Here is a 12,954-nt window from a genome sequence, read left to right on the forward strand (position 1 = left end):
GGAGTTTAATTAGAAACTGCTCTTTTCTGTACTTCAGGCTACGTTTCACATGAAAGGGAAAAGCAGGACTCTAGCAAATGAAAGACTTGATGTAACCCCCCAAAAGCCCCAGGCTAGCTAGGTAAGTGTTTAGTGGAACAGACAATTAGACAAAAGGAGATCACGGTGGTGCCCCATTCCCTAGGAAGGTGGCATTCATTTTATACCGGTTTATAGCTTTGTAACAAAACCACTCTCAGTAGTTTGCCTCTGTTTTACAGTGACACCAGTGCAGGCAGAATCGGATTCTTTTCAGCAGGTTTTTTCCTTGTTTTCCTTCTTTGATGAGCAGGGAGCATCTCCGAGTATCCTCAGAGATATGCTAAGGTCAGTCTTGGTCCCCAGCTCTGGCCCAGCTGCACTCCCGTCATGCTATGAAGAGGAAAGAAAACATATGAGGCTTTTCCACTTACAGATAACTGGACTGGTCACTGCAGTATCAGCTTCTGACAAAAGAGCCAAGTTGGGGGTGTTCCCAGGAGAAGAAAACATATCAAACTCCAGAAAAGCCTGCCTGAGGGATGCTCTCATTATGATTTACCTCGTTAAAACTCATTAAAACTTAGGGCAGCCCCGAAGCACCCATGAAATCTGCTAGCAGCAAACTGGTCTGCGCAGGGACTAGGTTCCAGAAGACATAAATGTGCCTCTCTTAATTCCAACCCGTGTGCTGCAGATACCAGGTGGGTCTGAACAGAGGGCTTTGCATCTAAAGCTTTTTCAAAAGGAAAATGTAATGATAGCTGAGTAATAAGTCTGAGGATTCAGCAGAATCTTCTGTACTTACTGCAGCTGGCTGGCGGATAACAGTTTTTCTGCTTTTGGATTGGTGGACATCACTTGCTTACTGCAAGACCTTGCCAGGAGTAGTTCAGATTTCATCCTGATCATGCACTTAAACTGATCTCTTGAATTATATTTTCCAACAAAACCTGAAGTTGAGTGCTCAACTCCCATTAGACTATACAAGTTCAGTGACCTTCAGTCACATTGAAAACCTCAGCCTTACAATCAAGATGTTTTTCTAATCCTTCATTGGATCCTTTCATTAAACAAAAAAGAGTAAAAGACAGACCAGACAAAGCTAATTTTTACAAAATCTGGGGATATCCATTGTAAAATAAGGGGCAGCTTATGGCCCTAAAGGATTGGCATCTTCCTGACATATTATACCAAACTCTGGCAAAAGTATATGATTAAACATAATCGTTTAAACTAGAAGTTTGTAAACAGCTGATCATTTCACCCTTGACAGATTGTAAAGCAGATAACTCATCTTTTGCTGATGACTGAGTGGGAAAGAGACCAAGACCCTTCCACTGTGGATCCCCCCTCCACCAGCACGATAACAGATTATTTCTTTATTTGTTTCCTCTGCTGTTGAGTGAAGGAAGTCTCCCAGCTAATGCGCTTCTGGGATCATCTTCATTCACATCCCCTAGTAATTTCTGATTTATCTTTGCTACAGCTTTTCTATGTTGGGCACACTTTATGACATTTAACTTCTTATTTTATGTGCTCAGCTTTCTCAGAGCCTCAACAGCAACGAACCAACCAACCAGCCCATGAAGAAAACTCTTATCAGTAATCAGCCCTGCTGGAGACCAGACGATAACTGTCAGATGTGGATACTAAAAAGTACAGGATGAGGTTACTCATACCTACGTACAGCTTTCCTAGCAGCCTGAGCTCCAAAGAAATAAATATCAATGAATGCAGCCCAGATGACTCTACTCAGAGGAGAGAGAGTGGGAGATGAGATTAGACACACATATTCTTTAACCTGGGAACAAAGGGCAGAATTTGGAAAACTACTTGTCAAGGTGTCTTTGAAAATTAGTATAGTACATACAACTGTATTGCCAGAGGGGCTGTTTCTTATCCTGTCTGCAGGCCTGTGTGAAATCCTTGTGATGAAATTCTCAGCCCTAGGGAAACAGTTGCTTTCAAGATTTGTTACAAGCTTGAAACTCAGCTCAGCATCATCAAAATGTGTGAAGAACTTTCAAGGAAACATGGGCTGACTTATGGCTATGGCACTGAAACAGCTAAAATTGGCTCTGGCTGATCTTTGCTTTCAGCATTAAGCTGATGCCAAACTAAACCATCCAGTGATGGTGAGAGCTGTGCTTAGAGACATAAAAATTTCCCAGTAAGGAATAGACTTTCTTTTCTCTTCATCAAATAAAGTGCAGACCAATCCCATTAACTACACTGGGTTAGCTCTGGATTTTCAGTGGCAGGAATGAGATCCAATCATTAGCAGAAATTGTGTGTGTGCATGTGAGACTGGCTCTGATTTTTTCTTTTAGTGACAGTCAAGTGCAATTAATCTAATGCTTACAGACAATGCATAAAATGTAGTTTAGTACACATCCATTGTGCCTTTAGATGCCTAGTCACCAGGGCAAATGATACTTCCCTTCATTACTGAAGTTTCACTTCTCCCTCTCTGGCTTTTAGTAGAATGAAATGGAGCATGTAATGGAACGTCATGTTCATAGGTTTCATTTTGGTATCAGCTCCAGGTCTGCACAAAATCTCAAACACTACAACAGCAACTTTCACATGCTCACAAATGCTGAAAGAAATTGCTGAAGGCACTCAAATCCTGAAGTCTAAAGAAGATGCCCTAAATTTACTCAAACAAAAACCCCTTACAGTTGCAAAATAATTACCTGCTTGCAAATAATCAGGTTATTTTTAGTAGTTATTATATGGAAGAGATTATATAATTTGGGAGAAAATATCAGCTTTCTGTAATACCCACCTGCTCTAAATACACCGTTATACTTTTAACTAAAATTGAAGAGCCATTAAGGCCAGTTTTTGTAGGTGCTTAGGTTTCTAATTCCCAATTAAATTAATTGGATTTGAATGCCTAAATAGCTTCAGAAATCAGGCTTATCATCCAATAACCAGTTAAACAAGGCAATGCTGCAAAATAAGGCTGAAACAGGAAAGTTGTTCAGCATTTCTGTGGGTAGCTGATGTGGGAAAAATAATAGCACTAGTGTCTCCTACAAACAAATACAACACTCATGCCACAGTCTTAGAAAAGGCGATAGACCAGATCCTGTCACATGTATAAAGCATGAGAACTATTACAGATAATTATTTTTGATAATAAACTGGACTCAGATAACTCCTTGTATTCTGACATCTCAAAGCACTTTTCAGATGTCTTTTACTTGTTTACCTTTTTATGCTCTTGGAAATCCTTCAGAAGTATTACATCAATTTTATAAGTAACTGCAAAGAGAAAAAGTAAACGGGTACCCAAAAGTCATCACAGAAAACCAGGAAAAAGCTGAGAGCACGAGCCAGTACTACACTGCACTTGACAGAATGAAACAATGCAAAAACATTTGCCTCAAAACATACTCATTCTGAGCTATTTAAGGATAGCAATTTTTAAAATGTGATTATGCCACACTAAAAACGCCTCTGGAAAAGAATGAATTGGTCTTTCATAGGATACATTTGCTCTGCTCAAGCTTACCTAGCTCCCTAAGTGGAAGTTGAGCACTTCTGCAAATCTTAAATAAGGAACTGTAGGATCTACGCATGCACCCAATGGTGCTCATGAGACATTAGGATACCCCTAGATATTTTATTGTCTCAAAGCTTTCAGAAAAGGTTAGCAATGGGACTGATATAAGAAGGCTAAAAACTGGCAACCCAAAGGGTAAGAGCAGAAACATAGAGAAAAATATTTAAGACACAGGAAGCAGAGAAGAATAGCAAAAGCAGCAGGAACAGATGCTATGGAAGAGCTGGATAGCTGCTACAGAAGAACTGTAGGATGAGTGAGAGATGAAGCTGAGTTAAGATGATGGGTGGGCTGGATACCACTAGCTGAATGTTAGTGACAACAGCAGCTAACAGTCAAAAGACACTGGAGAAAGAAGTCTGTGGACACATCACCTCCCGCACATTGTGTTTACATTCATTTTCCTGCACGTATACGGCAGGGAAGAGAGACATGAAAACCTGCTCCATGGATATAGATGTTTCACCATTACAGCGGCAGCAGGACATTGATCTGCAAGATTCCCTCCTGAATTTAGAAGTGCTCTGGACTCCACTCAGAAATTCAAGTATTGGTCTCCATGGTACCAAAGGGTACACTTTTCACCCTCTAGATTTGTGTCTGCATTTCTTCTCTCCTTAATTAATAATCCTCGGTCTGCTAAATAGTGAGCATGATTATCTGCCTAAAACAGAACTGAAAAATAATTTGAAAAGTACCCTGTTTCAGTGGATCAGCCACAAAGGTCTGAAACTTACCTTGCCTAAGTCAATTCATCTAGCCTGTGGCCTGATGTACAAAGTCCTTGCCTGTTAAGCTTCAGGCAAAGAGGGTTACATGCTTGCCTCAACAAGGTCCTGGAAAGTATTGCAAAGTGGTCCAGACGGTGGATAAAGGGGAAGAAATCTTCAGTCAGCAGACCTGCACAGACTCTGTTACATATGGAATCTGGAAATATTTCTAAATCCTTACTCAGCCACTAATATTTTATCATGACAGTCATTTTGATGTGATTAAGTAAAATTTAACAGGAGTGCTTCCTAAAGAGTCTGTGCTCTGTCCTAGTTAGGGTTATGTATATTATTAACAATCATAATGATGATGCTTAGATAGTACATTTTATGTAAAGATCTCAAAGCATTTTTCAAGGATTCAGTACTAAAGCTCTTTGTCTGTCAAGGCAATTCAGAACCATTATACATCTTTTGTATGCGTCTATGCTGAGACAGATCAAATAAATGACATGCCAAAGATCACAATAGCACAGCGATGTCACAGCTGAAAGGATATGCCAGAGCCCACACTACAAACAGCACATTTCAATGCAGCATCTGAAAACCCATCCAAGGAGCTATCCAGTTGTTACCCAATCTTATTAAGGCAGGGGCAAATGAAATGAAAATCAAAAGTCATACACTGTATGCAGACTGAGCCCTTATCAGAATCTGTAATGCCTAAAATCTCCACCAGGTTTAACCACTAGAGCATACTTCCTTTCTTCATTACCGAAGAAGAAGAGAGAACGGGACATGATTACAAATCCTGGGCTCATTATGTCCTTTTGACCTCTTAGCCTTCCTAACACCTGTAGGCTCTTTTTTCCTTCATTCATGTATGTCCCTAAATAAGCCCCTTGTTCTTCCAATTGCCTCTGAGAACTCCAGGAGTGCTCCCAATCTCCCATCACTAATATTCAGCATATTTCAGATCTAACCAGCAGTTTCTCTACTAACTCCAGATCACCAGCCTAATGGTCAGCTAATATTAATCAATATAGTACTGGTACGCTCACGGGATCTAAGCGTATTTAAATCAGCTCAAAATATCTTGTCACATATTTTTATTTTAATAAGACCAATCCCTTCCATAGCTAATACAATATCTGGACAGCCCTGCAAATGATAAGCAAAAGCAAAGTCATTTAGTGGCTATGCTCTATCTGATATGTCCAGAAAAATCCTAAATTGGGCTGAGAAGACAATAATTTATATGGCATATTGTAACTTTTTACTGCGTGGTAATAAAACAACACAGAGTTTTGTGTCATGATCTGGAGGGTGGCTTGGAGCAGGCACAAAGAGCTATAAATACCACATCTTCTAAAAGAAAGTGGCAGACGGTCACGGGAACTGAGGAACACAAAGAGTTTTAAAGCTAAAGGGAACTTTTCAAGAGAAAGAATCACAACTTATAATGATTAATGCAAGTTCCTGCTTTGCAGACAGGTGCTTTTGGATGATCTGAGCCCAATTTAGCTTTCGTTTATATCAGTGTAACATCATGTGCTTCGCTAATGCACTGTTGGCTTAGCCCAGTGGAAGAAAGAAGAGAAATAATTTCCCTTTGTATTGGGCTTGTCTGTTCCTTACTTCCTCAGCACATTTTTTCTAGAGATCAAGCAATCTCTTTTCATTGAGATGATGGAGCACTTCTCGATACTGGGATTCAGTATACAATGAGTTTGGCTTTGAAAGCAGCTAAAACCAGTAACGCCCCTAATCCTGTTTGAAACGCAAGGTGATTTTGACATTCCTACATGGGTGTCTTCTGCTGTACGAAGCTGATACTCAGAAATAGGCGAGGCACTTGGAAGATCTTCGCCATAGTTTCCGAGCATCTTCACTGGGGGGATTCACAGGCACACACCAGGATAACCGTTTCACATGGATGGTATCAGACTAATGATGTGACAACATGGGAATGCCTGTGCAAAGCCATAATTTCACATGTCATTTAAGTAAATATGCAATAGAAAGAAGCACTCCCGGCCACCTCTCACCCTCAGCTACTGATTCCCACCCCGATGTCACTTCTTTCCCAGTGCTGGCACCAGCATTGTGACCATCTGAAATGAACTCGGTCAGGGAGCTGGACAGGCAGACAGCTTATTCACCAGAAAAAAACCCTGATTCATTTTCACTCAGCTGCACTCATGGCCAGCAGAAAGACAGGGACAGCAGCTCCATGTTAGTTTAAACAGTCACAGAATTGCACCTTAGCAATTGTTTAACACTTTAGGGACATTCATCAACCCCTTTTGAGTTCAGCAAATGATTAAATCTGCTCACTCAGATCCCCTTTGACATCACTGTTTGGATATTTAGATTTTGCCTCATTCTTCTTATGGATATAGACATATTCCCCCTAATAAAGGAACAGAAATACCCACAGAAAAAAAGAGATTATCATCCCTGGCTCTACAAGAACACATTTTCTTTCCCATTAAGCACAAAAAGATAGATTTCTGAGTATCTTCTGTAGAATTTTGAGGAAGTCTCAATTCAGGAATTATTTGGATTTTTCCATTACAGAGAAGTTTTGTATCTTACAAGCTTATAGCCTTTCATAAACATAAAGAAACTGTAGTCAACAGCAACCGTAGCAGTCACACTGGGATTTTCAGTATGGATGATTACAGAAGGCAAACAACTCCACAAAAACCTTGTTACTTCTCAAGATTCACATCAGAATGATGAATTGGCAGAATATGAAAGAGACAAATCCAGTAACTTCAACAGCTTTAGGTGAGTTTCAGATGATTCCTGGGAGATGTGGGACTGTTATAGCAGTTCTACTTTCAGAACACATCTTTGCCATGTCTGCTCTTCATACCAGAGAAACATTAAAATTGTTCCTGCTCCCTTTATAACCAACATCAAGAGCACATGGACTGAACGCAACAGTTATTATTACAAGCTTTGTTCTTGAAAGTGCATTTTTCTGGCTTTGTCCTGTCTCCTGATTACTAGAGCAGATCAGAAAAAGTGTTTTCTTTCTCACAGTTGCTTCATCCTAAGGTGAAAAGTTCAGAAAGATTCTGACGTCAGGAATACTGAAACTGAGTTGAAATGACAGGACATGATTTCATCGTTTTCTATCAAAATGAAATGTTTAGACATCACAGAAAATAAAAACATCCATTTGTGACTTAAATCAAATGTTTGTTTCAAGACAGATCAAAATTACTCGGGATGGAATAAGGCAGTTCAGCTGGTGAGAGAAAGCACACTGTATTGTGGAAAACCATGGCATCAACTTGATCTTCACCGAACCCTCAAGGCAGAGATTTATTTTCCCATTATAAAACTCAGCCCTACACAACCATATTCTGTGCAAGTGTTCAATCTAGACAAAATCCCATTTGCTGATGGGAAAGTATTTTCTTTGCTATCATTCAACAAACTATGCTGATTACATCTGCTTTTTCCTTCTATTTGGGTCCTCCGACCTCTGAGCGACCAAAACCCAAGCGACAACCTCACCTGACTGTGATATTACACATTCTGGTTAGCTAGTTTAATAGATCACTGCTTCAGAAACAGGGACTTGCTCTCCCTCATTCTTCCCCCTCTCCTGCTTTGCTTTGCCCCCACCGCAGGATACTTTCTCCTCCTTCTGCCCTTCTCCCTCCACTAATTCACTGGAGCAAGCACCAGGAAAGGGTGAATACTTGGCTTCCCCCTTTTGACTAGGTGAGCTGTTAGACTCAATCAAGCCATAACATGCACCTCAAATCACTCTTAGCTTGACCTAAACTTGAGAGATCGCAGGGAAACTGGGATTCTTCATACTCTCTTGTTTTTAAATTTTTGTGTATCTTTGCAGTACCTCCACTTGGGGGGCCGATGCCTTTAACCTGCAGCCATGAGGGTTTCCTTTTCCAGTTGAAAGCTGGAACTGAGAACTTGTGTAATCACATGCATCCAAGAAAGTGTTGTAAAAAGAATATCAAATGGACTGCTACTAGCAATATGGTTGTGAAATCTGCAGTACTGGAACTGCCAATGCTAAACTAAGGAGCAGATAAATTCCTGGACTCGACTATCTTCTCCCTTTGATTTTTCACCCTGTCATTCCACTGACTTCAGAAGTATTCAACTTTTCCCTGAAGTACACCAGTGTAAGGAAGAAAAGAAACAGCTGTTAAAAGTTTAATGTTTTAAAATACTGTCTGCTTCAGGCTGTTTTAAATGCTCTGACATTTCAGGTTTTTTTAAAGTCTGTCACTTGATTAAAAAGAAGTTATTTTGCCACTGATAAAACCACACTAAGTGTTATTGAAAGATTTATTAGTCTGCAGTAACTTTTTACAAACTGCCAAGCGCGTTGTTATCCCCTCTAATACAGTCCAAAGTGAACAGAACAAACCAGCTCCCAACACTTCACTCGATCAGCAATAACTTCCTATCATATAGCTGTACCGGAGCACTCTGGTTTGAGACTCTACAGCTTGATAAACGGCAAGCGGGGATAAAACATTACTGATTTGCTCCTCACGCAAAGCTAGAAAGATGAGACTCTGCAGAGGACTAGCACAAATGCCAGGCAACCGTCCCACAGCCAGAACTGGTTGGAGAGCTTTGGGAAACGGGAATTCAGCGCGAGAGGCCGTGCTGTAACATCCTGCACAACGTCTGCACGTGGGACCCAGCCCCACGGCTCTGTGGCAAGTCCTAGGTTGTGCAAAGGATACCAGAAGTAACAACCCTCCTTTCGCTTCTTCTGCCCCAGGAGTTTGCTTGTAATACAGACAAAAGTTAGCATGCCTGCCTCCTCTTTGCATCCTTACCTGGGGTCTAAGAAAAGTAAAAGATACTCTAGAAGGAAATAAGCTAAAGGTATTTTGTTAGAAAAGCACGCAATCTTGGATAACAGACAGATTTTGAACGGAGTCCTCTACAAAATATACCGTGTAATAGAAAAAAGGGCCAGAGAAACTGTATCTTGTTCCCAGTATTGGCACCACTCACTGTGTGACTTCTGACAAGTGGCTTCTGGACAGAGCTGAGAATATACTGGAATTTTTAGTTAACTGATCAAACAAAATGAGCCTAAAGGTGTTTTCATTTCAGGGCAACCAAAATGCAGATTTTCAATTAACTCATCAAATTGAAAACCCAGAACATTGGAAAGTGTTGCTTTGGAGCCTTTTAGGCTTTGTTGACCCTTGAAAAAATGGCCATTTTGATGTGGAAATGTCTTTTCAAAATGAAAGATTAGATGATGTTGATTTTTCCTCTATCCTCATTCTTGATTTAAATCATCTCGAGAATTTGATCCATATTAACAACTCAGCAAAAAAAGTCTGCTCACCAATCTCTCTCTTCCATGAGGTCAGTAGGAGTTTTACTATTTCAATGGTCAGATCTTCTTTATAGCACTTTCAAATTCTCACCTTAACTTTTCTGTGTCTCAGATTCCTCATCTGTGAAACAGAGCTTATAACATGCCTCTATTTTTTGGTGCGGTTACTCTGTGTCCTGGTTTCAGCTGGGATAGAGCTAATTTTCTTCCCAGTAAGTGGTACAGTGTGCTCTGGATTTAGTGTGAGAATAACGTTGATAAAACACTGATGTTTTAGTTGTTGCTAAGTAGTGCTTATCCCGAGTTAAGGATTTTTCAGTTTCCCATGCTCTGCCAGCAAGCAGGGGTACAAGAAGCTGGGAGGGAGCATAGCCAGGACAGCTGACCCAAACTAGCCAAAGGGATATTCCATACCATAGGATGTCAAGCGCAGTATGTAAGCTGGGGGGAGTTCTCCGGGAGGGGGATCGCTGCTTGGGCATCCATCAGCGGGTGGTGAGCAATTGCATTGTGCATCACTTTTTTCTTGGGCTTTATTTCTTTTCTTTTGTTATATTCCTTTTCATTACAATTACTACTATTATTATAATCTTATTTTATTATTGTTGTTATTATATTTTATTTTACTTTAGTTATTAAACCATTCTTATCTCAACCCATGAGTTTTACTTCTTTTTTCCTGAGTCTCCTCCCCATCCCACTGGCAGGGGGGAGGAGTGAGCAAGTGGCTGCGTGGTGCTTTGCTGCTGGCTGGGGTTAAACCACGACACTCTGTCATGGTGGACCAAATCATTTCAGATAATCATTTGTCAATAAAAATATTGTTTCAGTGCACAAAATTCCATCCTGAGTTATTCAACCAAGTTCAAGTAGATGCAGTTTGGCAGAAAACAAGTCAGTGCAGAATTTGGTCCAGCTCTTTAAAGTTCTTTGAAGTCTCAGATGAAAGATGTGAGTAATAAATATGGCCCCTGAAACTAAAAGAAGAATGAGGTACCCTCTTTCTGCAAGGAAAATGAGCTTCAACTCATCATTAATCAACACCAAAAAAATAGGAATAAAAGCTAAGCCACGAAGACGTAATCAATCTGTTAGATGCTACATGACAGGTGCATTGAAGAACAGCAACAGTAAAGACACAAAGAAATGTAATCTTAATCTTTATATTTCAATGGGCATTTTAAGCAGACTTTTTCTTCCATTTTATATTCACTACTCTAATGCCCAGAGAACAGAAACTCTAATTACTGTTGCATGCTGAAGGCTGGCCAGTAATTATATATCTTTATCTTCATTAGATAAGATGTCTGTGAGTAAAACTTGGTCTGAAACAGAGCAGGTAAACTGGAAACTCGGAGACACATTTTCAATTAAGAGCTCACTTTAAACTGGCTACTCATTTTAATGCTGCTGAAACCTGCCTTCCTGCTGCGGAGGAGTGAACTCTGGGGGGATGTTTGCAGAAGCCCAGAATGTCTTGATCTCTGACTAGTGATTTCCTGTTTTGACAGAGAGCCTAACATCAGTATCACTGTGCAATGGTATATCTATGAATATTAAACACACAAGCCTTTATTGGTATGTTCATGTACTTACAATTAATGATAGATATACACTTAAGCAGTACTACCACTTTAACTTCTTTGCCAGGGTTAGAGCTGAGCATATTGTATACTACGAACTGTCACAGATTTATATCAGACAAAACCATTACACAAATATCCGATGAACATGCCAAACCGTTCTGATAAACTAAAACTTTGGAAAACAAAAGTGATTTTAAAAATGTCTTCCAAATGATATATTTGCTTTCAAATTGTTTTTCCAGTTCCCTGAAAAAACTAAAAAGTTAGTTATGAGTGAGTGAAGACTTAGTCCATTAACTTCCACAACACAAGGACCCCCAATAATTTCTTTCTGTTTTTAAACCTAGATTCAGTCCAACAGTTTGCTATATTTGGCAGATTTACCAGATTCAAAAGGGCTTCATAGAAGCAAAAAAAATGTGTCCATTAAGACAGCCAGAAAGACTCATTTAATCAGAAAATGCCAATGTGGTGGCTATTCAGATAAATAGAAAACCTGACTAGATTCTAAAAGGGAAAGATAAAAAATGCAGGACTTTGAAATTGCTTGGGTTCATCTTGTGTATAAGAAATTATCATGAAGAAATTACTTAAAACAAGTCCAAAGAGTGTAAAAATTGCAATTTTTGACCCCCCCAATATTAAAATCTGTTTAAAGATAGCTTAAGAAAGATCATTTAAACCTATACCCAGCTCTATTTCTCAATTACCCTGCTCCAAGTTGTCACTCCCTCTGTGACATGAAGTTGCTAAACCTGTAGGTATGTCTCAAACTCCCAACAGTTTCCCAAATGACAGTAACAACCAAGTACCTACACTCATCTTTGCCTCTAAAGGCAAAAAACGTCCATGAGGAAGAGCCTTTTTCAGCTAATGGGGCCCAGGGAGGTTTGCTTTGGAGCTAAACACTACCCTCAGCTGTTTGAATACAAATTAAAATGAACTAACATAGCAGGAAGAAAGCTTAGCAATCCAGTCAGCTTTAGGCTAAGGCAAATTTCACAGAGGCCAAGTCCTCAATATGGTGCAGTTCACAAAAGTTAATGGGATAACAGTGATTTCCAGCAGCTGGAGGGGTGGCCTGTAGTATTTGTAATCATTTTGTGACATGCTGGTTATGTTAAAAAAAATTCAATTTTAACTTTTATTTGGAGCCATGTCTCTCGTTTCTTCTTCTCAAGTGACAGCCACAGATGAGTTTGTGGAAAGATAAAAGCTGCTGTAGACAAGCCAACATTTCTGTCACCATGCTGGAATACTTTCTACCATATTCCTCACAATTACCACTGCTGACCCTGTCCTTCTGCTACCAATAACGTGTGTTAGCCATTAACCAAGCTGAGTAGGAATATGCAGGACTTCTTACAAGCTTTTAGTAGTAATATTGGTACAAGCTGAAAGCTTTCAAAAAGCAGCAATTTTCTTGAGGGTCCAGTCTGACCCTAAGATTTCAGTAATAAAAAGGCACTTAAAGGCATTCCTGCAAGCTCTCTCCTCACCACTGGCTAGGAAAATACACACTGTGAGTCAAAACTAAGAGTAGCAGTAAATTATTGCCTGCCATTTATCTTTCAAGGAGGTTTAGGCTATAGAGCTGTTGTACAGACTAAATCCACTGGTCAAATGTCTTATCCAGTAGTTCCCAGTCCATGATTGGTGCCCAACATGTTTCCTCTGAGACATCCTAGTAGCAACTGTGACCAAAGAAAATTC

The 12,954-nt window shown here is 39.9% G+C and overlaps 1 protein-coding gene across 1 annotated transcript in view; it reads right to left on the bottom strand.

Annotated features, from left to right (window-relative positions):
- TMEM132D (transmembrane protein 132D) overlaps window positions 1-12,954 on the bottom strand; it is a 271,023-nt gene that overhangs the window by 31,023 nt on the left and 227,046 nt on the right. The gene's annotated exons all lie outside the window — the stretch shown is intronic.

Source organism: Haliaeetus albicilla, chromosome 10 (assembly GCF_947461875.1).
Source record: "Haliaeetus albicilla chromosome 10, bHalAlb1.1, whole genome shotgun sequence".
Lineage (NCBI taxonomy): Eukaryota > Metazoa > Chordata > Aves > Accipitriformes > Accipitridae > Haliaeetus > Haliaeetus albicilla.